The sequence below is a fragment of the Bubalus bubalis genome, chromosome 11, assembly GCF_019923935.1.
Source record: "Bubalus bubalis isolate 160015118507 breed Murrah chromosome 11, NDDB_SH_1, whole genome shotgun sequence".
Taxonomy (NCBI): domain Eukaryota; kingdom Metazoa; phylum Chordata; class Mammalia; order Artiodactyla; family Bovidae; genus Bubalus; species Bubalus bubalis.
Window position 1 is genome coordinate 29,613,678 of NC_059167.1, and position 24,286 is coordinate 29,637,963.

The 24,286-nt window shown below is 40.6% G+C and overlaps 1 long non-coding RNA gene across 1 annotated transcript in view; it reads left to right on the forward strand.

The window, feature by feature from the left end:
- The window catches only part of LOC102392508, a 56,851-nt gene extending 39,754 nt beyond the window's left edge, over nt 1-17,097 (forward strand). The window contains exons 2-3 of the long non-coding RNA XR_327206.4: nt 13,869-13,991; nt 16,237-17,097. This is a non-coding gene — a long non-coding RNA (uncharacterized LOC102392508). The remainder of the gene's footprint in view (nt 1-13,868; nt 13,992-16,236) is intronic.
- The last annotated feature ends 7,189 nt before the right edge of the window (nt 17,098-24,286 follow it).

The window sequence follows — 24,286 nt, forward strand, 5'->3', positions numbered from 1 at the left end:
TGCTTTAATTTGCGTTTCTCTGATGGCTAGTGATGATAGGAATCTCTATAAACGTACTGGCCATTCAGAGGTTTCCCTTTCTATCAGTGAAGTCCCCTCTTACCATGCACCAAATTCCAGTCAATAGCTAGGTCTATTTCTGGGTTCTCTATTCTGTTCCATTGATTAACTTGCCTTTTTCCCCTTTTAAAATCATGTCTTTGTGATATATCTTAATATCTAGTATGGCAACTTTTTATTTACTTTTTAAAATTAGCTGCTTATGAATGTTTATTATTCTATACACAGCTTAAAACCAATTTTTCAAAGTCCCTCAAATTGTAGGAAGGGTATTTTACTGAAATTACATTGGATCTATAATTTGTAAAAAAGTGATATTCTTAAAATACTAAACCAGACCATATAATTGAAGTAACACCATTTTTTTCAGGTCATTGCTTATGTTCATTCTCGGAATTTAATTTTTTTTTTTTACAAAAAAAGTCTTGTGCATTTTTGTTAGATTATTTCCTAGACAATTAAGAAATTAAATTTTTCCCTTCCCAATTCCTCTGTTATTCTTATTTTTACTTGACTAGACTGTTCCTTCACCCCAATCTTTTAACTTCTTATTTTTTATGGCTTCTTGGTCTCTCTGATTTCCCGGCTTCAGCCCTCACTCTTCTGCCTCTTCAATTCTACTTCCTTATCCCATTCCATTGACCTGTAGCTACCTGGTCACTAGGTGTGACAATTTAGAAATTCTTTGTTCAGTGGGATTTAGAGGTGTTACCTACGGCCAAGTTTGACATGTAGCCCAGGATGCCAATGAGGCTTATGTCTGAGGTAAAACTGTAACTTGTCTGGGGGTAAAAACAGGATCTTTGACCTGCTTACTCAGCTCTAGGTCATGGAATTGACATGAAATTGGATTTGTTTCATAGTGAAACAGAAAAAAAAATTTGGCTCCTACAATGTAAAATTCAAATCATACTCGTGTAAATAATGAAAGCATTTATGATCTCACATAACAGGAAATCTGGAGGCAGTGCCAGGCTTGGTAGAGAAGTTCAATGAGGTCATGTTGGCCTTTCTTCAGGCCTTTCCTTCATGGTTGCAAGATAGTTGCCACGGTTCTAAACATAACAGCCTCACTTTACCACATCTAAGAAGTGAGAGGTAGTACAAGAGGCTAAAGAGAGCTCCCTCCTTATACTTTTTTTCTCCTTCCATCAGGGACAGAAATCTTTCCCAGAAGCCTGCTAGAGATATCTTTCTAGCTCATTAGCCAGAACAATGTGGCAATCCATTGCTGGACAAATGGAATAAGATTGCCATGATTCATCTAGATCAATTCATGATTTAGTCTCCACACTGGGCATTATGCCAACCAAACAAAATTAATGTTCTGGAAGCAGAGAACACATGGGGAATGGCCCTTGGGTAGAAAACTAACAAAGGTTCATGGTGTGAATGGGAAAATATTTGAGGCAATATAATCCATGTTCTTCAATCATAGGGACTTGAAGTTGGAGTTTCTCACTTATGGATTTAACAATATTGATCAAGTACCTGTTACAGTGGGCACTGGAAATACCCTGATGAACAATTTAAGAAACTGTCATGCTGTAATATTGTATGGGAGGAAACATTAAATGAATGTTCCCATAAAAATATAAGGTTACCAATTTAGTGAAGTGTGATGAAGGACAGGCACAGGGAACTAGGGGAGTAGATAAGGAGGACACCTATTCTGAAGCAGCAATAATTCTTTTATATCTCAGTGAGGAGACACGCGGGTGCTGGGAAGATTAGGGGCCCAGCAGAATCCTACCGTTGTTGTGAAAGGAGAGGAGCCTCAAGGCAAGTAGGTGGGGCTCTATAATTCAGTGGTGGGCTCCAGCCTGTTGAGCCCTAATAGCCAGACAGAAACAAGGGCATATTACTGCTTACCAGTCCAGGGAGCAGACTTGTTTAGCAATCTCACAGCAGAGATCAAAGGGAACTAAAGGAAGCTAGATGGATTTAAGGACCTTGTCTCTCCTCTCTGCCACAAGGTCCCTGACCCACAGACCTCTCCTCAGGTGTCCAGATACATCTTGGAGGAAAGAAGCAAAGGCCTAACATTTATTCCCAAAGAACTGAGATCTCTAAAGAAATATTCCAGGTATTAAGTCTGTATAAAATGAATGGATTGGGCAAATATTAAAGTTCTTTTCACACTTCTCAGCAGAAACTGTGAGGGAAACTAAAGCACATAACTAAAAATTAAACACATTTTTACTGCAACTGAGTTAGTGAGAGTATATTTGAATTCCTCAAAACAACATTGTGAGGAAAGTACTATTATTGACTCCATTCTGTAGACAAGGAAATTGAGGCTTAAATAAGCTAAGTAACTTATCTAACCCTGGAGAAGGAAATGGTAACCCACTCCCATATTCTTGCCTGGAGAATTCCATGGACAAGGGAGCCTGGCAGACTACAGTCCACAGGGTCACAAAGAGTCAGACACCACTGGGCAACTCTTACTCACTCATTCAACTTATCTAAGGACATGTAGTTAATAAATGTCTGATTCTGAATTTGAACCCAGTGTGACTTCAAAAACTTCATGATTTTAAATACCTGCACCTTTATAAGGTGTTAAGGGCAAAAATAAGTACAGATAAACTTTCAAGATTATGTGGAGAAGTAAAAGATGACTTCTAGAAATGGAGGACCCAAGAAAACTTATGGAAGACAAAGCAATTGATTCCACCTTATCATCACTGTTGTCCATCTTTCACTTTTTAAAATCCAATGGTAGTGAGTTGTCAGTCCTTGGCTAACTTCACATCTGAGTCACTTGTGTGTTTCTGTCTGCTTTTCTTTGGGTGTTTCCATTCATGTGATCCTGTCTTTTGGTAGCCCCCAGTACATTTGAGTTGAGTGCATGACATTATATGTACTAAGTCATACAGACTTCAGATGACCTCTTCTTTCAGAAGGGATTTACCATCCCCACGTTGTCCAGATGGAATGGCAGCTGATCATGTTATTCCAATTAGTGATTTGCTGAGTCAAGTTTGAATTATGGCTCTGGTAAGTCTCAGTCTTCCACTGGTTCATCTCTGACTTCCTGGACTTTCAACAAAAAGCCCATTGTATTCTGCAAGGCCCCACCCACAGCGGGTATGAAACTCTAATCATAGTCTTACAGGACTGTTAAAAAAGTTCAGCTTTTCAGGGGCAGGTTTTCCACTTGCATTTTAAAACCCCTGCTCTGAACAGCCAGCCCCAGCATTAGGCAAAAGTTCTCAGAGGGAAACAGGCTGTGTGCTTGAGGGCTTTCCAAGTATTTCACCAAAACTCTGCTGGTTTCCCTTGATCCTTTGCAGCCCTCTGCCAGACTGCACTGCATCCTACCTTGGGATTCTCAGTTCAGTTCAGTTGCTCAGTTGTGTCTGACTCTTTGCGACTCCATGGACTGTAGCACGCCAGGCCTCCCTGTTCATCACCAATTAAGAAGAGGTGGCAAGAATATACAGAAGAAGTATACAAAAAAGATCCTCACAATCCAGATAATCATGATGGTGTGATCACTCACCTAGAGCCAGACATCCTGGAATGTGAAGTCAAGTGGGCCTTAGGAAGCATCACTACAAACAAAGCTGGTGGAGGTGATGGAATTCCAGTTGAGCTATTTCAAATCCTGAAAGATGATGCTGTGAAAGTGCTGCACTCAACATGCCAGCAAATTGGGAAAACTCAGCAGTGGCCACAGGACTGGAAAAGGTCAGTTTTCATTCCAATCCCAAAGAATGCTCAAACTACCACACAATTGCACTCATCTCACACCGTAGTAAAGTAATGCTCAAAATTCTCCAAGCCAGGCTACAACAGTACATGAAATATGAACTTCCAGATGTTCAAGCTGGTTTTAGAAAAGGCAGAGGAACCAGAGATCAAATTGCCAACATCCGCTGGATCATCGAAAAAGCAAGAGAGTTCCAGAAAAAACATCTACTTCTGCTTTATTGACTATGCCAAAGCCTTTGACTGTGTGGATCACAACAAACTGTGGAAAATTCTGAAAGAGATGGGAATACCTGACCACCTGACCTGCCTCCTGAGAAATCTGTATGCAGGCCAGGAAACAACAGTTAGAACTGGACATGGAACAGCAGACTGATTCCAAATCAGGAAAGGAGTAAGTCAAGACTGTATATTGTCACCCTGCTGATTTATCTTCTACACAGAGTACATCATGAGAAACGCTGGGCTGGAGGAAGCACAAGCTGGAATCAAGATTGCTGGGAGAAATATCAATAACCTCAGATATGCAGATGACACCACCCTTATGACAGAAAATGAAGAAGAACTAAAGAGCCTCAATTAAAGTGAAAGAAGAGAGTGAAAAAGTTGGCTTAAAATTCAACATTCAGAAAACTAAGATCATGGCATCTGGTCCCATCATTTCATGGAAAGTAGATGGGGAAATAATGGGAACAGTGACAGATTTTATTTTGGGGGGCTCCAAAATCACTGCAGATGGTGACTGCAGTCATGAAATTAAAAGACACTTACTCCTTGGAAAGAAAGTTATGACCAACCTAGACAGCATATTAAAAAGCAGAGATATTACTTTGCCAACAAAGGTCCGTCTAGTCAAAGTTATGGTTTTTCCAGTAGTCATATATGGATGTGACAGTTGGACTATAAAGAAAGCTGAGTGCCAAAGAATTGATGCTTTTGAACTGTGGTGCTGGAGAAGACTCTTGAGAGTCCCTTGTGCTGCAGGGAGATCCAACCAGTCCATCCTAAAGGAAATCAGTCCTGAATATTCATTGGAAGGACTGATGTTGAAGCTGAAACTCCAATACTTTGGCCATCTGATACAAAGAGCTGACTCATTTGAAAAGACCCTGGTACTGGGAAAGATTGAAGGTGGGAGAAGGGGATGACAGAGGATGAGATAGTTGGATGGCATCACAGACTCACTGGACATGATTTGGGATTCTCAGCCTCCTGCAAAAGCCCTGAGCATAAAAATGTATGAAGCAGCAGCTCTTTCCTCTCATTTCCCCCTTCCCAGTGCCTGAGCTTTTCCAGTTTTCCTTACTTCAGTAGCTCTCTGCTTCCTTCAAAGAGATCATTTCTGTATTTCATTTATTTGCCTTTTTTAACTGTTCTATTGGGAGTACTGTTCTGCTGATGGCAATTCCATCCACCCAGAAGAGGAAGCAATTGAGATGGAAAGGGTGGATGGGTTTGAATATGGGAAGTGACCTGATCCAAAGAGCAGCAATGAACTTCCTGTCACCAAACCCACTGTTTTGTTTCTTTATGCTTAACCTCATCGATCTTTCTGTATTATTTGACTCCTTCTCAGAGACTCTGAACTCTTCATCTTTTATTTTTCCATTGCTGCCCAGGTGGCACCAGTGGTAAAGAACCTGCCTGCCAGTGCAGGAGACTTAAGAGATGCGGGTTCGATCCCTGGTTCAGGAAGATCCCTTGGAGAAGGAAATGGCAACCCACTCCAGTAATCTTGCCTGGAGAATCCCATGAACAGAGGAGCCTAGCGGGCTACAGTCCATGGGGTTGCACAGAGTTGGACATGACTCAAGCAACTTAGCATGGCATGGCAGTTTCTCCTCTAGATCCTCTTTCACTTTTCTTTGTGTAATACAAGTTTCAGCAATCATCACTCTTTAATCTACATACTCTTTCCTGCAGATCAACATTCTCTGGGCTTCAGCAGCCACCTCTGTGTTGACAACTCCTGATTGTACGCTAAGAGCCCTGCCTTGACTCTGAAACTCCAGTCTTACTGAAATAGCCACTTAGCTACAACTAGCTGGATGAGAGGAAGGATTAATGATGGGGGCGGGGAGAAAGGGGAGAAATTTGCAATATCTCCTTAAAAGGGAAGAAGAGGCACAAATGATCCGAAAAGTAGGGGCAATATCTGTCTGGGAAAGCAGAAACACTGATACGAAGAACGTGAGAGAGGTTTAGAGGAAAAATTGGCCTGCAGCATATATATGTATGTATGTATAAAGACAATTTTCTTTAGAGCAGTTTTAGATTCATAGCAAAATTGACAGGAAGGTACAGGGATTTCCCATGCATTTCCTGCCCTGGCATATGCATAGCTTCTTCCATTATCAACATGTCCCACCAGAGTGGTACGTTGTTATATCTGGTGAACCTACACTGACACATCATATCACCCAAAGTTTACATTAGAATTCGTTCTTGGTGTACATTCTATGGGTTTGAGCAAATGTATAATAACATGTATCTGTCATTATAGTATCATACACTGCCCTGGAAGTCCTCTGTGCTTCTCCTATTCATTTCTCCCCTCCCACCCCCTCCCAAGACTCTTAGCAACCAGTGATCTTTTTACTGTCTCTGTAGTTTTGCTTTTCCAGAATGCCATACAACTAGAGTCATACAACATGTAGCCTTTTCAAATTGGCTTCTTTTACTTAGTAATATGCATTTAAGATTCCTCCATGTCTTTTCACAGCTTGATAACTCATTTCTTCTCAGTGCTGAATAATATTCTATTGTCTGGATGTACCATCGTTTATTTACCTATTCACCTACGAAAGGACATCTTGGTGGCTTCCAGGTTTTGGCAGTCATGGGTAAAGCTGCTATAAACATCTGTGTGCACTTTCTGTGTGGATAGAAGTTTTCAACTCCTTTGGGTAAATGCCAGAGTGAGAAATTTCTAGATCACATGATAAATTATGTTTAGTTTTGTAAGAAAACTACCAAACAGATTGCCAAAGTAGTTGTACAATTTTGCATTCCCACTAGCAATATGTAAGAGTGCCTATTGCTCCACATCCTTGCCAATATTTGGTATTGTCAGCGTTCTGAATTTTGGCCATCTAATAGGTGTGAAGCGGTATCTCAATTATTGATTTAATTTGCATTTCCCTGATGATAAATGATGTGGGGCTCCTTTCCATATATTTATTTGCTATCTGTATATCTTTTTTGGTCAGGAATCTGTTAAGGTCTTTGGCCCACTGTTTATAATAGCCAGGACATAGAAGCAACTAGATGTCCATCAGCAGATGAATGGATAAGAAAGCTGTGGTACATATACACAATGGAGTATTACTCAGCCATTAAAAAGAATACATTTGAATCAGTTCTAATGAGGTGGATGAAACTGGAGCCTATTATACAGAGTGAAGTAAGCCAGAAAGAAAAACACCAATACAGTATACTAACACATATATATGGAATTTAAAAAGATGGTAATGATAACCCTGTAAGCGAGACAGCAAAAGAGACACAGATGTATAAAACAGTCTTTTGGACTCTGTGGGAGATGGAGAGGATGGGACGATTAGGGAGAATGGCATTGAAACATGTATAATATCATATATGAAGTGAATCGCCAGTCCAGGTTCGATGCATGATACTGGATGCTTGGGGCTGGTGCACTGGGATGACCCAGAGGGATGGTATGGGGAGGGAAGAGGGAGGGGGGTTCAGGATGGGGAACACGTGTATACCTGTGGCAGATTCATGTTGATGTATGGCAAAACCAATACAATATTGTAAAGTAATAAACCTCCAAAAAAGACTTTTTTGTGTGAGCCATTTTTAGTCTTTATTTATTACAATATTGCTTCTGTTGTTTATATTCTGGTTTTTTGGCCATGAGGCACATGGGATCTTAGCTCCCTGACCAGAGATTGAATTCACCCCTCCTGCATTAGAAATCTAGGTCTTAACCACTGGACCACCAAGTAAGTCCCTTTGACCCATTTTAAAAGTCAGACTGTTTCTTCATTGTTTGTATACTTTGGACGACAGTCCTTTATTAGGCATCTTTTGCAAATATTTCTATTTGTGGCTTGCTTTTTCAAAGTCTTGACATTATCTTTTGCAGAAGTTTTTAACTTTAATGAAGTCTGGATTACCAATTATCTCTTTCATGGATTATGGCTTTGGTGTTATACCTAAAAAGTCATTGTCAAGTCATGCTCAAGGTTATCTAGGTTTTCCCCATGTTATCTTCTAGCTGTGAATTTTACATTTTGGTCTATGATACATTTTGAATTAATTTTTGTGAAGGGCATAAGACCTATGTTTAGAATCATTTTTTTTTTTTGGTATGTGGGTGTCCAGTTGTTCATTATGGAAAGGAATATTTTTCCTGGATTGTATTGCCTTTGTCAAAGATCAATTGACTAGATTTATGTGGGTCTATTTTTAGGCTGTCTACTCTTTCTTCAGTACCACAGTGTTTTGACAACTATAGCTTTATAGTAAGCCTTGAAGTCAGGTACTGCCAGTCCTCTAATTTTGTTCTTCTCCTCTAATATTGTACTGACTGTTTTGAGTCTTTTGCCTTTTCCAGTTTGTCAATATCTACAAAATAGCTTGCTGGGATTTTTATTGGGGTTGAGCCCAATCTATTGATCAAGTGAGGTCTTACATCTAGACAATATTGAGTCTTATTTGTGAAATGGAGTTTCCATGTTATTTACTCCATGTTATTTAGTTCTTTGATTTCATTCATCAGAGTTTTGCAAATTTTCTCATAAAGATCGTGCACAAATTTTGTTAGAGTTATAGCTAAATATTTAACTTTGGGGGCTGTTAATGTATGTGGCATTGTGTTTTAAATTTCAAATTCCACTTGCTCATTGCTCGTATATATATAGAAAGGAAATTGACTTTTTTGTATGTTAACCTTAAATACTGCAACATTGCTATAATCACTTACTAGCTCTAGGCTTTAGGAGTTTTGTTGTTGTTGTTACTGTTGATTCATATTTTCTACATAGATGATCACATCATCTGTGAATAAAGACAATTTAATTTAATCTTTCCCAATCTGGATACCTTTTGTTCCCTTTCCTCATCCAGAGACTTAGCAGCAGCAGCAAGGGCTTCCAGCATGGTGCTGAAAAAGAGTGGTGAGAGGAGACATTCTTGCCTTTTTCCTGATCTTGGTTGGGAAGTTATTAGTTTTTTATCATAAGTATAATATGACATTAGTTGTTGGTTTTTTGTAGGTATTCTTTATCAAGTTGAGGACGCTCTTTATTCCTGGTTCACTGGGGACTTCTGTCATGACAAAGTATAATATTAAAGCAAAAAGAGGAAGAAAAGTAAAGGGAAGAAAATAATGAAAACGCAATTTTCCAGTGATTTTTAAGAGACTGATATGAAATTATTGGGTCTTCCCAGATGGCACTAGTAGTAAAGAACCCACTTGCCAATGCAGAAGACATAAGAGAAGTGGGTTTGATCCTTGGGTTGGGAAGATCCCCTGGAGGAGGGCATGGCAACCCACTCCAGTATTCTTGCCCGGAGAATCCCATGGACAGAGGAGCCTGGTGGGCCACAGCCAACAGTGTCAGACACGGCTGAAGTGACTGAGCATGCACACATCAAATTATAAGATTTATAAAGATTTTGAGGACAGATGTTACAAAGGAAAAGTTCATTTAAATTTATAATATGTGAATACCTTGAAAGTATAGATATTATCAAAGAAGGCAATGGCACCCCACTCCAGTACTCTTGCCTGGAAAATCCCATGGATGGAGGCGCCTGGAAGGCTACAGTCCATGGGGTCGCTGAGGGTCAGACACGACTGAGTAACTTCATTTTCACTTTCCTGCATTGGAGAAGGAAATGGCAACCCACTCCAGTGTTCTTGCCTGGAGAATCCCAGGGACGGGGGAGCCTGGTGGGCTGCCGTCTATGGGGTCGCACAGAGTCGGACACGACTGAAGTGACTTAGCAGCATAGATATTATAAGGACAGTATTTCAAATTAGTAAAGAAAAATTATTTAATAAATAGTGTTGGAATAAAACTATTTAATAAAATGTGTTGGAATAATTGGTTACATATCTGGGAAAATATGTATTCACATCTAAAATTTCAGACCAGGATAAATTTCAGAGAGATCAAATATTTAAAAGTAAAAAATAAGCCATCAGTTTACAAAAATAAGCCATAAGTTATTTTCTACAATCTTATTCTGGGAAAGCCTGACAGAAAACACAGAAGCCATAAAATAAAAGGATTTCTAAATACCAATAGTTAAAAGACAAAGAACAAATTGGAAAAATAGGGGCAACCAAAATCATAAATAAATCACTAGCTGCTCTACCATATAAAAAGCTCTTCAGAATCAACAAATATTAAAAAAAAAAAATAAGAAGATCAATAGCATACTAGACACAAAATGGCTAAGAGTATAAAGGATTTATAGGACTGAAATACAAATTGTCCTTCAATATATAAAAAGATTCTCAATCTTATTCATAAGAGAAATACACATTAAAACTATACTGAGACACCAGTGTTCAGTTATCACAGTTAAAGTTGATAACACATTATGTTAGCAAAGATGTGAGACAGGCACTTTCAACATTACTGGGAGGGCTTTAAACTGGTACCATCTCTAAAAGGGGAAATTTAGCAATTAAAAAAAAATACAAATACTCATCTTCTTGTATCTCATATTTCCTCTTCTAGGACTTTATTCTTAATATAAATTTGCTGATGTGTAAAATAATATATTAACTACAGCATTGTATGTGATGACAAAATCTGGACAAAAACTGGAAATAGAACTGCCATATGACCCAGCAATCCCACTCCTGGGCATACACACCGAGGAAACCAGAATTGAAAGAGACACCTGTACCCCAATGTTCATCGCAGCACTGTTTACAATAGCCAGGACATGGAATCAACCTAGATGTCCATTGGCAGATGTCCATGTCTTATCCATGGATAAGAAAGCTGTGGTACATATACTCAAGGGAATATTATTTAGCCATCAAAAAGAATACATTTGAATCAGTTCTAATGAGGTGGATCAAACTGGAGCCTATTACATTGAGTGAAGTAAGTCAGAACAAAAAACACCAATATAGTATCAGTTTAGTTCAGTAACTCGATTATGTCCGACTCTTTGAGACCCCATGAACTGCAGCACGCCAGGCCTCCCTGTCCATCACCAACTCCCGGAGTCCACCCAAACCCATGTCCATCAAGTCGGTGATGCCATCCAACCATCTCATCCTCTGTCGTCCTCTTCTCCTCCTGCCCTCAGTCCATCCCAGCATCAGGGTCTTTTCAAAGGAGTCAGCTCTTCCATCAGGTTGCCAAAGTATGGGAGTTTCAGCTTCAACATCAGTCCTTCCAATGAACACCCAGGACTGATCTTTAGGATGGACTGGTTGGATCTCCTTGCAGTCCAAGGGACTCTCAAGAGTCTTCTCCAACAACACAGATCAAAAGCATTAATTCTTCAGCGCTCAGCTTTCTTTATAGTCCAACTCTCACATCTATACATGACTACTGGAAAACCATAGCCTTGACTAGACAGACCTTTGTTGGCAAAGCAATGTCTCTGCTTTTTAATATGCTGTCTAGGTTGGTCATAACTTTCCTTTCAAGGAGTAAGTGTCTTTTAATTTCATGGCTACAGTCACCATCTGCAGTGATTTTGGAACCCCCCAAAAATAAAGTCAGCCACTGTTTCCACTGTTTCCCCATCTATTTCCCATGAAGTGATGGGACCAGATGCCATGATCTTAATTTTCTGAATGTTGAATTTTAAGCCAACTTTTTCACTCTCCTCTTTCACTTTCATCAAGAGGCTCTTTAGTTCTTCTTCACTTTCTGCCATAAGGGTGGTGTCATCTGCATATCTGAGGTTATTGGTATTTCTCCCAGTAATCTTGATTCCAGCTTGTGCTTCCTCCAGCCCAGCGTTTCTCATGATGTACTCTGCATAGAAGTTAAATAAGCAGGGTGACAATATACAGCCTTGACGTATTCCTTTTCCTATTTGGAACCAGTCTGTTTTTCCATATCCAGTTCTAACTGTTGCTTCCTGACCTGCATACAGGTTTCTCAAGAGGCAGGTCAGGTGGTCTGGTACTCCCTTCTCTTTCAGAATTTCTCACAGTTTATTGTGATCCAAGAGTCAAAGGCTTTGACATAGTCAATAAGGCAGAAATAGATGTTTTTCTGGAACTATCTTGCTTTTTTGATGATCCAGCAGATATTGGCAATTTGATCTCTGGTTCCTCTGCCTTTTCTAAAACCAGCTTGAGCATCTGGAAGTTCACGGTTCACGTATTGCTGAAGCCTGGCTTGGAGAATTTTAAGCACTACTTTACTAGCATGTGAGATGAGTGCAATTGTGCAGTAGTTTGAGCATTCTTTGGCATTGCCTTTCTTTGGGATTGGAATGAAAACTGACCTTTTCCAGTCCTGTGGCCACTGCTGAGTTTTCCCAATTTGCTGGCATGTTGAGTGCAGCACTTTCACAGCATCATCTTTCAGGATTTGAAATAGCTCAACTGGAATTCCATCACCTCCACCAGCTTTGTTCATAGTGGTGCTTCCTAAGGCCCGTTTGACTTCACATTCCAGGATGTCTGGCTCTTGGTGAGTGATCTCACCATTGTGATTATCTGGGTCATGAAGATCTTTTTTGTACAGTTCTTCTGTGTATTCTTGCCACCTCTTCTTAATATCTTCTGGTTCTGTTAAGTTCCTACCATTTCTGTCCTTTATTGAGCCCATCTTTGCATGAAATGTTCCCTTATTTATGGAATTTAGAAAGATGGTAACGATGACCCTATATGCGAGACAGCAAAAGAGACACACATGTATAGAACAGTCTTTTGGACTCTGTGGGAGAAGGCGAGGGTGGGATGATTTGAGAGAATAGCACTGAAACATGTATACTATCATATGTGAAACAGATGGCCAGTCCAGGTTCGATGCATGAGACAGGGTGCTCAGGGCTGGTGCACTGGGATGACCCTGAAGGATGGGATGCGGAGGGAGGTGGGAGGGGGGTTCAGGATGGGGAACACATGTACACCTGTGGCTGATTCATGTCAATGTATGGCAAAACCCACTACAATAAAGTAATTAGCCTCCATTTAAAATAAAAAAAATTAAAAAGCACATCTATCTATGAGAGAACTGGTTTAAAAAATATGCTTTATTCATGCATTAGAGTATAATGAAATGCGGCTATGACAAGGAATGAAGTAGCTTTTTATGTACAGACATGGAGCATCCCCAGGATGTATCAAGTAAAAATGTCAAGGTGCAGAAAAGTGTGTGTAGCATGCTACTCTTTGTGTAAAACTTCTCACAGAATAATATATGTGTGTATTTATGTATTTGGATATGTAGAAAACAACTCTGGAAGGGTATATAAGAAACTAGAGTTTAGTTTTTCCTAGACAAGGAACCAGGTAGCTGAAGACCACGGGTGGAAGTGAGATTTCTCACTATAGTCCTTTGTGCCTCTTGAATTTTAAATCATATGTCTACATCTTCCTAATAAAAAATCAAAGTACATAATATCTTTAGGAAACTAAACTTTTTTTTTTTTTTTAACTAAGCATATTTTAAAAACTTCAGTGATGTCAGATAGAAAGTGGTTTGCCAGAGAAAAGAGATTTCCACCAGGGGGAGGTGGCAGGGAAACTGGACAGCTTTTATAGAACATAGTTTAATAAACGAAGTAGTTACAGAGGGGAGAATGGGGGGAGAGTGGAAGAGGAGCAGGGAATTAAGCTACTAAATATAAAATAAGTTACAAAGAGGTAATGTACAGCACAGGGAATATAGCCAATAATTTATAACAACCTTATATGGACTATAATCTATAAAAATATCAAATCACTATGTTGTACACCTGAAACTAATATAATACCATAACTCAATTATACTCCGATAATAAAAAAGAAAGAACAGTTTGAGAGTTTTCTTGACTGAGAAAAGAAAACAACATACACAGGGCCCTCCTCACATTGTCCGAGTTTCCTCTCATACCTTGCTACAAAAAGCTTTTCTCCTTTGCTGTGTTCCCAGAGCCCCACTCATTTCCTGCCTCTCCGCTGCTGGCCCTTGCTGGCGTCTGACCTCAGTGACCTTCACAGAGTTAACCAGGGTGAGAGTGGCACTCCTGAAAAATGCCTGGACCTTCACGACTAGGTATAAGCTGCTCCTATTGACTGCGCATGTGTACTTGTGTGCTCACTCTTTGGCGCATCCGCGATGTCCTTTTTTCTGCTGAATTTTCTAAGGACTCACGTAACAGCAGGGGCTCCTGTACATTTAACTGCTTTCTCAAGGTGGTGCTCCAGAAACCTCCCATTTCCCTGCAAGTTCCTGGAGATGTAGAACAGAAAGGATCCTCCTTTTATTAACTCTGCTTTTGCTGTCCTTGATAGACCCTCACTCTAACCATCTTCCCCTAGCATGGATTTAGGGGAATATGACTTGGTTTGAGTCTCAGCTCTGCACTGCTAGCTATGTTAACCATAAACAAGTCAATTAATATTTGTAAAATTAGGGCTTTGGAACAGACGGTCTTTATATCTTTCCATATCAAAACCCTATGACCCAGGGAGAAAACTCTCACCTTTCCCACACCTCCTTAGGATGGAAATAGACCTCGTTCTTTCTATTAAAAGTAGCATTGATTATTCAACCATCTTGTGGAGTCTATGGAATAAGAATTTTCAATCTAGATAGTTAAAATGATAGCTAGTTCTAAAAGACTAACATACATGGATTTAGGGTTTCAGAAAACTACAAAAAACAAGTAACAGAAGAACTCAGGTGTCTGTGAGAATTTAGCATGGTAAACAAGTCATTTCAAATCAGTAGGAAGAATACAGATTATTTAGTCCATATGTTAATGAGACAACTCATTGGTAAGTCAGGAAAAAAGTTTAGATCCCTGCCTTATGCTACAAAGCAAATTCTATATGACTTGAAAATATAAATGCAAAAAAACAAAAGAGGATAGTAAAAACATAGGTAATCTTGGAATGAAGGATACTTTTCTATCCATCAACCAAAAGAAAGAAACAACAAGAAAATTGTAGGTATACTGATTCCTTAAAACAAAATAAAACATCTGTATGTCTACATATTCAGAGTTATGAAAAACTAAAAAAAGAATTCACAACATATATGGAAGCAAAGGGTTAATATCTTTGCATTATGAAGAACTCTTAGAAATTAAGGAAAAGACAAAAAACACATTGGAAAAATACAGTTGAAACACTGTCAGGCAGGTTACACAAAAAAGGTGAAATGCAAATAACCAAAAAATGTGAAAATTATTTTACCTCACTAGGAATATATGAAATGCCAATTAAAATAAAAATGAAAATACCTTTTAACCTATAAAACTAGAAAAGTTTGAAAAGAACGATAATAACTAGTGTTGATGAGGGCGTGAGATAATAGGTACTTTCATACACTTTAAAGAAAATGTAAATTGGTTCAGAGTTTCTGGAGGGCAATTTGGCAAATTGATATAGCATTCTAAAATGTGCATATTGACACTTAAATGCTCACATCTAAGAATTTATCCTAAGGAAATAAATGCACAAAAAAATGCCTCCACAAGAATGTTCTTTACTGTGTAATTTAGAATAATCAAAAATTGGCAAACCTAAATATTTTCCATAGGGAAACAGAAAGCTGTGTAATAATATTTTAAAAAATGGACAGAGATGTCCTCAACATATTCAACAAAAGATTAAGTAATGTAGTATATGTATATATATATATAATATATAGATCTATTTTTTGTATTAAAACAAAATCTGGAATACCAACTGTTAATAATTATCACCTCTGGATGTTTTGACTAATATGTAATCTTTGTTTTCTTGTTTATATTTATATGTATCTTCTGATGATTCAAAAATAATGACCATTTAAAATGTTTTATCATTAAAAGAAACAATAAAACCCTATCCTTCCTTCCAAAACTCATGTGCAATCCTTAGAGATGCAAAGAAAACAATTTAGATGAGTGACGCATATATTTCCGTGGCATGGCTTCTGTTACCATGGAAAAGTGCGTGTCCAAGACTAAACAACTGTGTGTCTGTCAAATGTCTCAGCAAGATTTGCTTCCTCTAGCAGATGGAAAGCAATTTTCCATGAACATCCCACAAAACTGCCACTTTGCCAGGTGGGTTCCAGCAATAATATTTTGAACAAGATCCATCATGGAAATGGTCTTTGATTTCCATTTTCCATAGGGAAAGACGTCTTAAGGCAAAAGCAATATACGGTTGTTCTATCTCACTCACTCTATCCACTCCACTTGTTGTTATTCACTCCCCCTTCTTCCTTTGTCTCTCTCCCTCTTCTTTCTTCTGTTTTCTTTTCTTTTTTTCTTCTCCTGTTCCCCACTCCTCCTTTTCCTTTTCAGCCACTCTCTCACCAGGCGTTTCCTGCAAGATTTCCAGATGCCAAGCACTGGGCAAGACACTGAAAGCAGCTTCAGAATCATCATGAGGATGTGAGAACCAGTACTTCTCCACCTCCCTGTGGGTGATGGCAGTTCTAAGGCAAAATGGTGATGTCAAGATTTCAAGACTTACTTCGCTTCATGGTGAAATACTGGCCTTGACACTGTTATTAGAGTTTAAAATCTTCAGAATTCATAAAACTTTAAAAATTAGTGAAACAATATGTGCACTACTTTTCACAAGCATGCATTTATAAGCCTCTTTCAAAACATTAAGGAATTGTGTAAATTATTCAAGAATAAACATTAATATATAGTGTTAAGCTATTATAGACTAGAAGAAAAATTAACAAAACATGGAAAATGAGCACTCATAAAGTAAGAATTTAATTACATTTGAAAAAAATGTACATGAAATACCATAGTATTGGTATTTGATTTTTTTAAAAGAGTGCAATTTTTAAAAACGAAGTGCTTCAGTGGTGTCATTGCTGAAGTGCCAATGTGTGTGTGTGGTCTGTGTGTATGTATGTTGTGGGGATGTATGTAGTTTATGGTGAGTGTGTGTGTGTGTGTATACACATGGCATGCATACATGTGTATAGCGTGTAGGGGGTCTGTGTGCATGTGCAGAGAATAAGTGGACAACTATGAGGGCTGTATGTTCATGGGTGAGGTGTGTGGTGTGTGTATGTAATGTGTGTGGTGTGTGGGCATCTGGGGTGGGAGCTGGCAGAGACTGGCCAAGTTCTCTAACTCTACAGTTTGAATGTAGATCTTTCTCCACCAAATCTCAGCCATCTGTGATCAGAAGGCCATGCTCACGCTCTGTTTATCCACATAGGGACAAATGGCCACAAGGCCAGCCAGTGCTAGTTGCTGAGGCCAAAAAACTGATAGTGTCAACCTCCAGGTCATTTTGGAGCTGCCAGATCCAGAGACAGTAGCCACTTGCCTTACTAGAAAGAAACCCCAAAGGATTCTGGGCAGCCCCGAGGAATGTCAGGGAGCCAGACTAAGAGGCATCTCAGAGGGGATCCAGTCCAGAGTTTGTCAACCTGAGGATTTCAGATTCTAGTGGGCAGTAAAATCAGTTTAGCGGATTGCAAAGAGCTTTTTCTGAAAAAGTAGAATAGAAAAGTGAATGAACTCATTTATAAAACAGAAACAGACTCACAGAGAACAAACTTACAGTTGCCAGCAGAGAAGGATGGGAGGAGGGGATCATTAGGGAGTTTGCGATGGTCGTGTACACACTGCTATATTTAACATGGATGACCAACAAGGACCTACTGTATAGCACAGGGAACTCTGCTCAATGTTATGTGGCAGCCTGGAAGGGAGGGGAGTTTGGGGGAGAATGGGTACATATATATGTATTGCTGAGTCCCTTTGCTGTCCACCTGAAACTATTACAACATGGCTAATTGGCAATACTCCAATATAAAATAAAAAGGTTTTTTTTTTTTTTAAAAAAAGCATACATTGCTCTAGTAAGGATAAGTACATATTATTGGAACTTTTGTTTCAATTCTGTGTGTGTGTGTGCTGAATTATAAGATTATTTGTTGTCATCAGTTGTAGCCACTTTACATTTTTATTTATTTTTATTTTTTAAATTTATTTATTTTAATTAGAGGCTAATTACTTTACAATATTATATTGGTTTTGCCATACATCAACATGAATCCTCCACAGGTGTACATGTGTTCCCAATCCTGAACCCCCCTCCCACCTCCCTCCCCATACCATCCCTCTGGGGAGAAAACAGAGGGTACAAAGGAAAGTGACGGGCCTCCTAAGGTCACCGCTTCTAGTGACGGGAGGAGAGTCGTTCCGTTACACGGCATGTGCTAAGGAGCCAACAGTGAGTCAGTAGACAGAACTTGGTAATGACTTCCCTCTTCCTTTAGTGGAAAATACCACTTTTATAGTCTTTTTCTGAAATATTATGGCTTCTCAAATTTTTTCAAACTTCCTGAAATTTCCAAATGAGAGAATTCAACAAGTCGGTTGATTGTCAAGTTTCCCTACAACTTGGAAAATTCTAGAGTTCCATATGACATTAAGGAGGTCAGAGAGAGTTTGTAGGTGACTCAGTGGTGGTCTGTGGGAAAAACCATTTTAATCTAGAAGCAGTTCATGTCAGTTCAAGTGTCCCCTTTGGGCAGATGGAATTTGAGTCAAGTCACTGGACATCTTCCTCACTGTTAAAATGCCCTACTTCACACGTATTTTGTTGTTGTTCAGTAGTTAAGTTGTGTCTGACTGCGAAACCAGGCTCCTCTGTCCTTCACTGTCTCTCAAAGTTTGCTCAGATTGGCTTCCCTGGTGGCTCAGACAGCAAAGAATCTACCTGCAACGCAGGAGACCCAGGTTGGGAAGATCCCCTGGAGAAGAGAATGGCTACCCACTCCAGTTTTCTTGCCTGGAGAAATACATGGACAGGGGAGCCTGGCAGGCTACAGTCCATGGGTTTGCAAAGAATCAGACCTGACTGAACAACTAACACTTTCACTTTCACGCTATTTAGGGGGAGTCAAATGTGATCATTGTGTTAGACGTTTGGAAAGCACAAAAGTGAGACAGAAGTTATTAACAGCGAGTTTCAATAGTATTTGGTCTGGTTTTTGCATCCTGTCTTGGAGCCAGTTTGCAGGGCCAGGTATGGACACCTAAGGCACTCTTGACCTACACAAGGTGACCTAAGGTGCTTCTCTTAATCTAGCAAGAATTATATCCTGTGATTATTACATATTTATTTAATTTTTCAGGTTATGGAAATGTAACAACAGGATACTCCTGGGAACATTAAAATCAAAACAAAACCTGGCACTGGGTAAAACACTATGTCCTGACTTTGTCAGTCACCCTGTCTGCCCACATAATGACCCCTGTGGCTGGAACTACCCTGCGTAGCTCTCCAGTCTATATCCTGACCACTGTCACTCAAGGAGTCCAGCCACACTGGCCTTCTCTCAGGTCTTCAGGCATCCCATGCTTCCTCTTTGCCTTGGTACATGCAGTTCCTTCAGCCTGGAAAGCTCCTCTGTCCATTTTCCTCTAAATACACTTGCTCAGCCTTCAGATCTCAGCTCAGTTGTTACTTTCTGGAGGCCAAGTTAGGACCTCTGTGCTAAGTTCCCCCAGCACCAGAGGCCTTGGACTTGCCTTGGGTGAGTTTGGATTATCCTTTTACATTCTTTTGTGGAATTGTTTGATTAGCATTAATTTCCTCAACTTACAAGCTCCAGGAGGGTAGCGGGTTTTCTGTCTCTCCCTCCCACTTTGTCCCCAGCACCAAGGAGAGTGTTTAGTGCATAGCTCAGTGCTCAGATATGATGTGCTGAATAAATATGTGTGAGTCTATAGCCCACACGCAGGAAGCATGTTTCATGCCCACTTCTAATCAAGCGCTATGCTCATGGTTAGGTAACAGGTACTGAATGAGTAAGGCAGCTCTTGAGCAACTTATTTTAATGTTGTGACCAGAAGTGATTCTTCCAGAGAAAGTCCACCTGGATCGAAACCTCTTCATTGCAGGAAGCTTCTATATTCTCAGTGGGCATACTTGGCATTTTCCCGAATAGCCATTTTAAATGCTGTAGCTTCTTCCTGCTGCCTTTTGGTCCCTCAGTAGCTGAAGGGAGAGGGAAGAGAGAGGCCCTTGTTTCTCCTCTTCATTTCTTATTCACTTCGTACAGTGGAGATTCAGACCTGTTGGCACTGGTCTGACAACTACGTCCCTGTTGCCTGGATTCATCATGCATCGAGGAAGAAGTATTTGGGTGACTGCCTATGGAATATTTAACAGACAACATTTGTGTAGCTTTTCACAAAGCACCACTGCCAATGTTACTTAATTTAAACTCTACAATAATGTTAGTGAGAATATATGTGCATGCTCAGTTGTTCAGTCGTGTCTGACTCTGCGACTCTATGGACTGTAGAGCTCCTCTATCCGCCAAGCTCCTCTGTCCATGTTATTTCACAGGCAAGAATACTGGAATGAGCTGCCATTACCTCCTCCAGGGGATCTCCCCCACCAAGGGCTCAAATCCACGTCTCTTGCATCTCCTGCATTTACCACTAAGCCACCTGGGAAGCCCTAGTGAGAAGATAGCATTTTTCAAATTTCACACACAGTGAAACCCAAATATGTTAAGTGACCTGTTCAAGGTTACAGCAAATATTTTGGAAAGCAGGACTCAAACCCAGCTCTTTCAATTCCAGTGTTTTATATTAATATATAATACCGCTTTTGTACCCATGTTTCATAGGCTTGGTAATACTTCATAATTATTCTTTATATTTTATAGCCTTTCTTATTTTTTCAAATATGCTACCTTAATTTATGTGATATAACAACTTCTTGAGGTAGATGGGGCAAGTATTCATCCTATTTTTATTTTATTTTAATTTAATATTTATTTATTTGGCTGCACTGCAGCATATGGGATCTAGTTCCCTGACCAGGGGTCAAACCTGGGCTCCTGCATTGGGAGTGTGGAGTCTTAGCCACCGGACCACCAGGAAGTCCCTATCCTATTTTTATAGCAAATAAGCAGATCCATGCTGGTTAAATGACAGATCCTAGTAGAATGGCTTGGGTCAGATTTCATTTTCTGCTCTCCAGATGACTGTCACAGAATGGCTTCCAAAGATGTTCAAGTGCTAAGTCTTCAAGCCTGTGACTCTGTTACCTTACACAGCAAAATGTAATTTTTCAATTGTAGATGTGATTAATTGAAGAATCTTGAGATACAGAGATTATCCTGAATGATCTGGCTGAGCCAAATATAATCACAAGGGATCTTATATGAGGAGGAGAGTCAGAATCAGAGAATGAGCTGTGATGGTGGAAGGAGAGGCATAGAGAGATCTGAAGGTTGCTGTGCTGTCAGCTTTGAAGATAGAGGGGGGGGCCACACGTCAAGGAATGCAGGTGGCCTCTAAAAGAAACAGATACATCCAGAAGAAACAGATTCTGGGATTTCCCTGGCGGTCCCGTGGTTAAGGCTCTGAGGATCCAATGTAGGGGATGCAGGTCTGGTCGGGGAGCTAAGATCCTGCATGCTGCATGGTATGGTCAACAACAATGACAAAAGAAACACATTCTACCTCTGTAAGGAACATAGCCCTGCTCACACCTTGATTTTAGGATTTCTGACTTCCAGAACTGAAATATAAAGGTGCTGTTTTAAGCTACTAGGTTGTAATAATTTGTTACAGCAGGAATAGGAAACTAACACACCCTTCTAAACAATGATTGACTTCAGCAGGTAAGGAAAAGACCAGGCTATTCCTGGGATATCCTAAACCCCAGGCCTGGAGGGAAAGGCTGTGGCTGGTGAGAGACAGGACTTGGGATGCAGAGAGAGGTCAATAAGCTGCACATCTCTACTATCTCAGAGGAGATGTGAGGTCCTTGGTTCTTCCTCTAAAGTCTTCTGATCGTCTCTAGGACTTGGGGGAGGGGGGGGAGAGACTCCAAGACCCAGCCTACCTCTCTGACCTTGTCTTGGTCCATCTCACTCTCACTCATCACCTTGCAGAGACATGTATCTTCTTCCTGTTCTTAGAAGCCTTGGCACTTCCTGTTTCCTCTGCTCAAAATACTCTCACCCCAGAATTTCACATGGTACCTTCTTATCACCTCCTCAGAGAGGGTGTAACTGACCACCTCTCCAAAATGGTAGTCACTCTCCTAGTCTCCTAGTCTCCTCCCCTAGTCACTCTCTTCTCTATCAACTACTTTTACTTGCAGGGTAAAATCCGTGACTACCCAAGACTATCTTCTTTATTGTTCACTCGTACTTGTGTACCCCTCACTAATGTGGACACTCCCGGAGGACTCTCTGACTCACAGCTCTGCCCAAGTAGATTAACTGCTCAGTAAATGTTTGTTAACAGAATGAATGGACTAGGGGCAGCCTTACAGCACGAGTACCTGGCTTCCCAGGCTTCTCTTCCAGCCTTCCAGGAAGAGCTTCCACTTAGACATGAGCATTGCAAGCCCTCAGACTCTTTTCTCTCCAGGGTTCCTGGCTGCCTTTGGACATGGTCCTTGGTTCTTATCGAGAAACAGAAAGCAACTCCAAAGAGCCAGGACCCAGTCTGGCACTCACAGTGGGCCCATGGTGTTCTCCTGTTAAACATAGCTCTCTCCATAGAACACCATCATCAGACAAGGCCACTCTGTGACCATGAGGGAGCAAAACAAAACAGGATTACTTCATAATCATGGCTCGACCCAGACAAAAAGAAGAACATTGGCTAAATCAGATAAATCACCAAAGCTGCCCCCTTTCCTGGCTAATGTGAGTGGATGCCGTTTCTTTACTATTTATAGCCTTAGACATCTCATTTCTCCTTGTCTTCTAGGTAAGAATGATCACTCTTGTTTCCTGATAACACCCAGTCCAGAGCAAGTCGCCCTTCTTCACACATCCCCCCAAATCAAACCTGAGTCTAAATCCTTTTTATATCAATATATTTTTAAAACTGAAATACAATTGATTTACAATGTTGTGTTAATTTCCACTATATAGAAAAGTGATTCAGTTATATGTATGTATATTTATATATATACACACACATATATACATTCTTTAAATATTCTTTTCCAGTATGGTTTATCTCAGGATATTGAATATAGTTCCCTGTGCTATATAGCAAGACCTTATTGTTTGGCCATTCTATATATAATAGCTTACATCTGCTAACCCAACTTCCCACTCCATCCCTCCCCCAACGCCCTCCCCCTGGCAGCCACCTGTCTGTTATGTCTGTGACTCAGTTTCTGTTTCATCAGTTCAATTCAGTCTCTCAGTCGTGTCCGACTCTTTGCGACCCCATGAATCACAGCACGCCATGCCTCCCTGTCCATCACCAACTCCCGGAGTTCACTCAAACTCATGTCCATTGAGTTGGTGATGCCATCCAGCCATCTCATCCTCTGTCATCCCCTTCTCCTCCTGCCCCCAATCCCATTCTGTTTCATAGGTAGTTTCATTTGGTTCACATTTTAGATTCCACACATAAGTGACATCATATGGTATTTGTCTTTCTCTTTCTGACTTATTTCACTCAGTATGATAATCTCTAAGTCATTCCATGTTGCTTCTGTAAGGTCTTTGTCTTTTCCTCTTACTGAGATGCTCCATGGCTCCCCTGATAGGTGCCCTTTCTCACTGCACTTAGTCTGTGGACCCAGCATCATTTGATTCCAGGGATCCCTGTGCTCTCCGCCTGGAGGACACTGACACTGTGGATTGGAAGGCAGGCCCAGCTGTTTTGCCATCTTGGAAGGAGAAATACTAGTTGGGTCAGCTGGACAACTAGAACATCCTGAACCACTCTGCCCATGAAGCAATCAGGCTGGCTGCAGAGTGGGTGAATATCTCTCAGCTTGCACAAGAGAGGTGCTGGCAAGTTCCTGGTGGAGCTGCTGCCTTCCAGATGCAGGGCATGAATGGGCTCAGCAGGTGCAGCTGTGGCCTGCCTGGCTCTCCTTGGGGGTGCCCCTGCCCAAGGCACAGCTCATCCTTGTTGCCCATCTATCCAAGTCAATCTCCTCAATGGAGGTGCAAAAGCCTCTCACACCTCCATTCTCTTCCCTGCCCATTCCATGGGGCATGGGCAGGGAAGCTCTCCTTTCTGCCTTCATCAATTTCCTCCTTGATTCCTTCTTGCCTGCATTAATTTCCTCACTGATTTCCTTCACCTTCCCACCGCTCCACCCCACCACCACAGCCTGCACATCAGCTGCAGATCTATGCATCTGTGCTGCCGGGGGCCCTGACCTCTGCACTTCCTTCCCTCTTTTAAATTCCCACTTGATGATTAACTTGCCTCTTCCCCAGAGTCTTCTCGATTGTGCCCAGCTGGCTACCCAAGCTTACAGCAGCTGCTCTCAACAAGCAAGCTTGTTACAGTAAGCTCAGGTTACAGTAGCTGGGTAGGTTGATTGATGGATTTGGGGCAATCATGTGGACAGTGGGTATGTTTG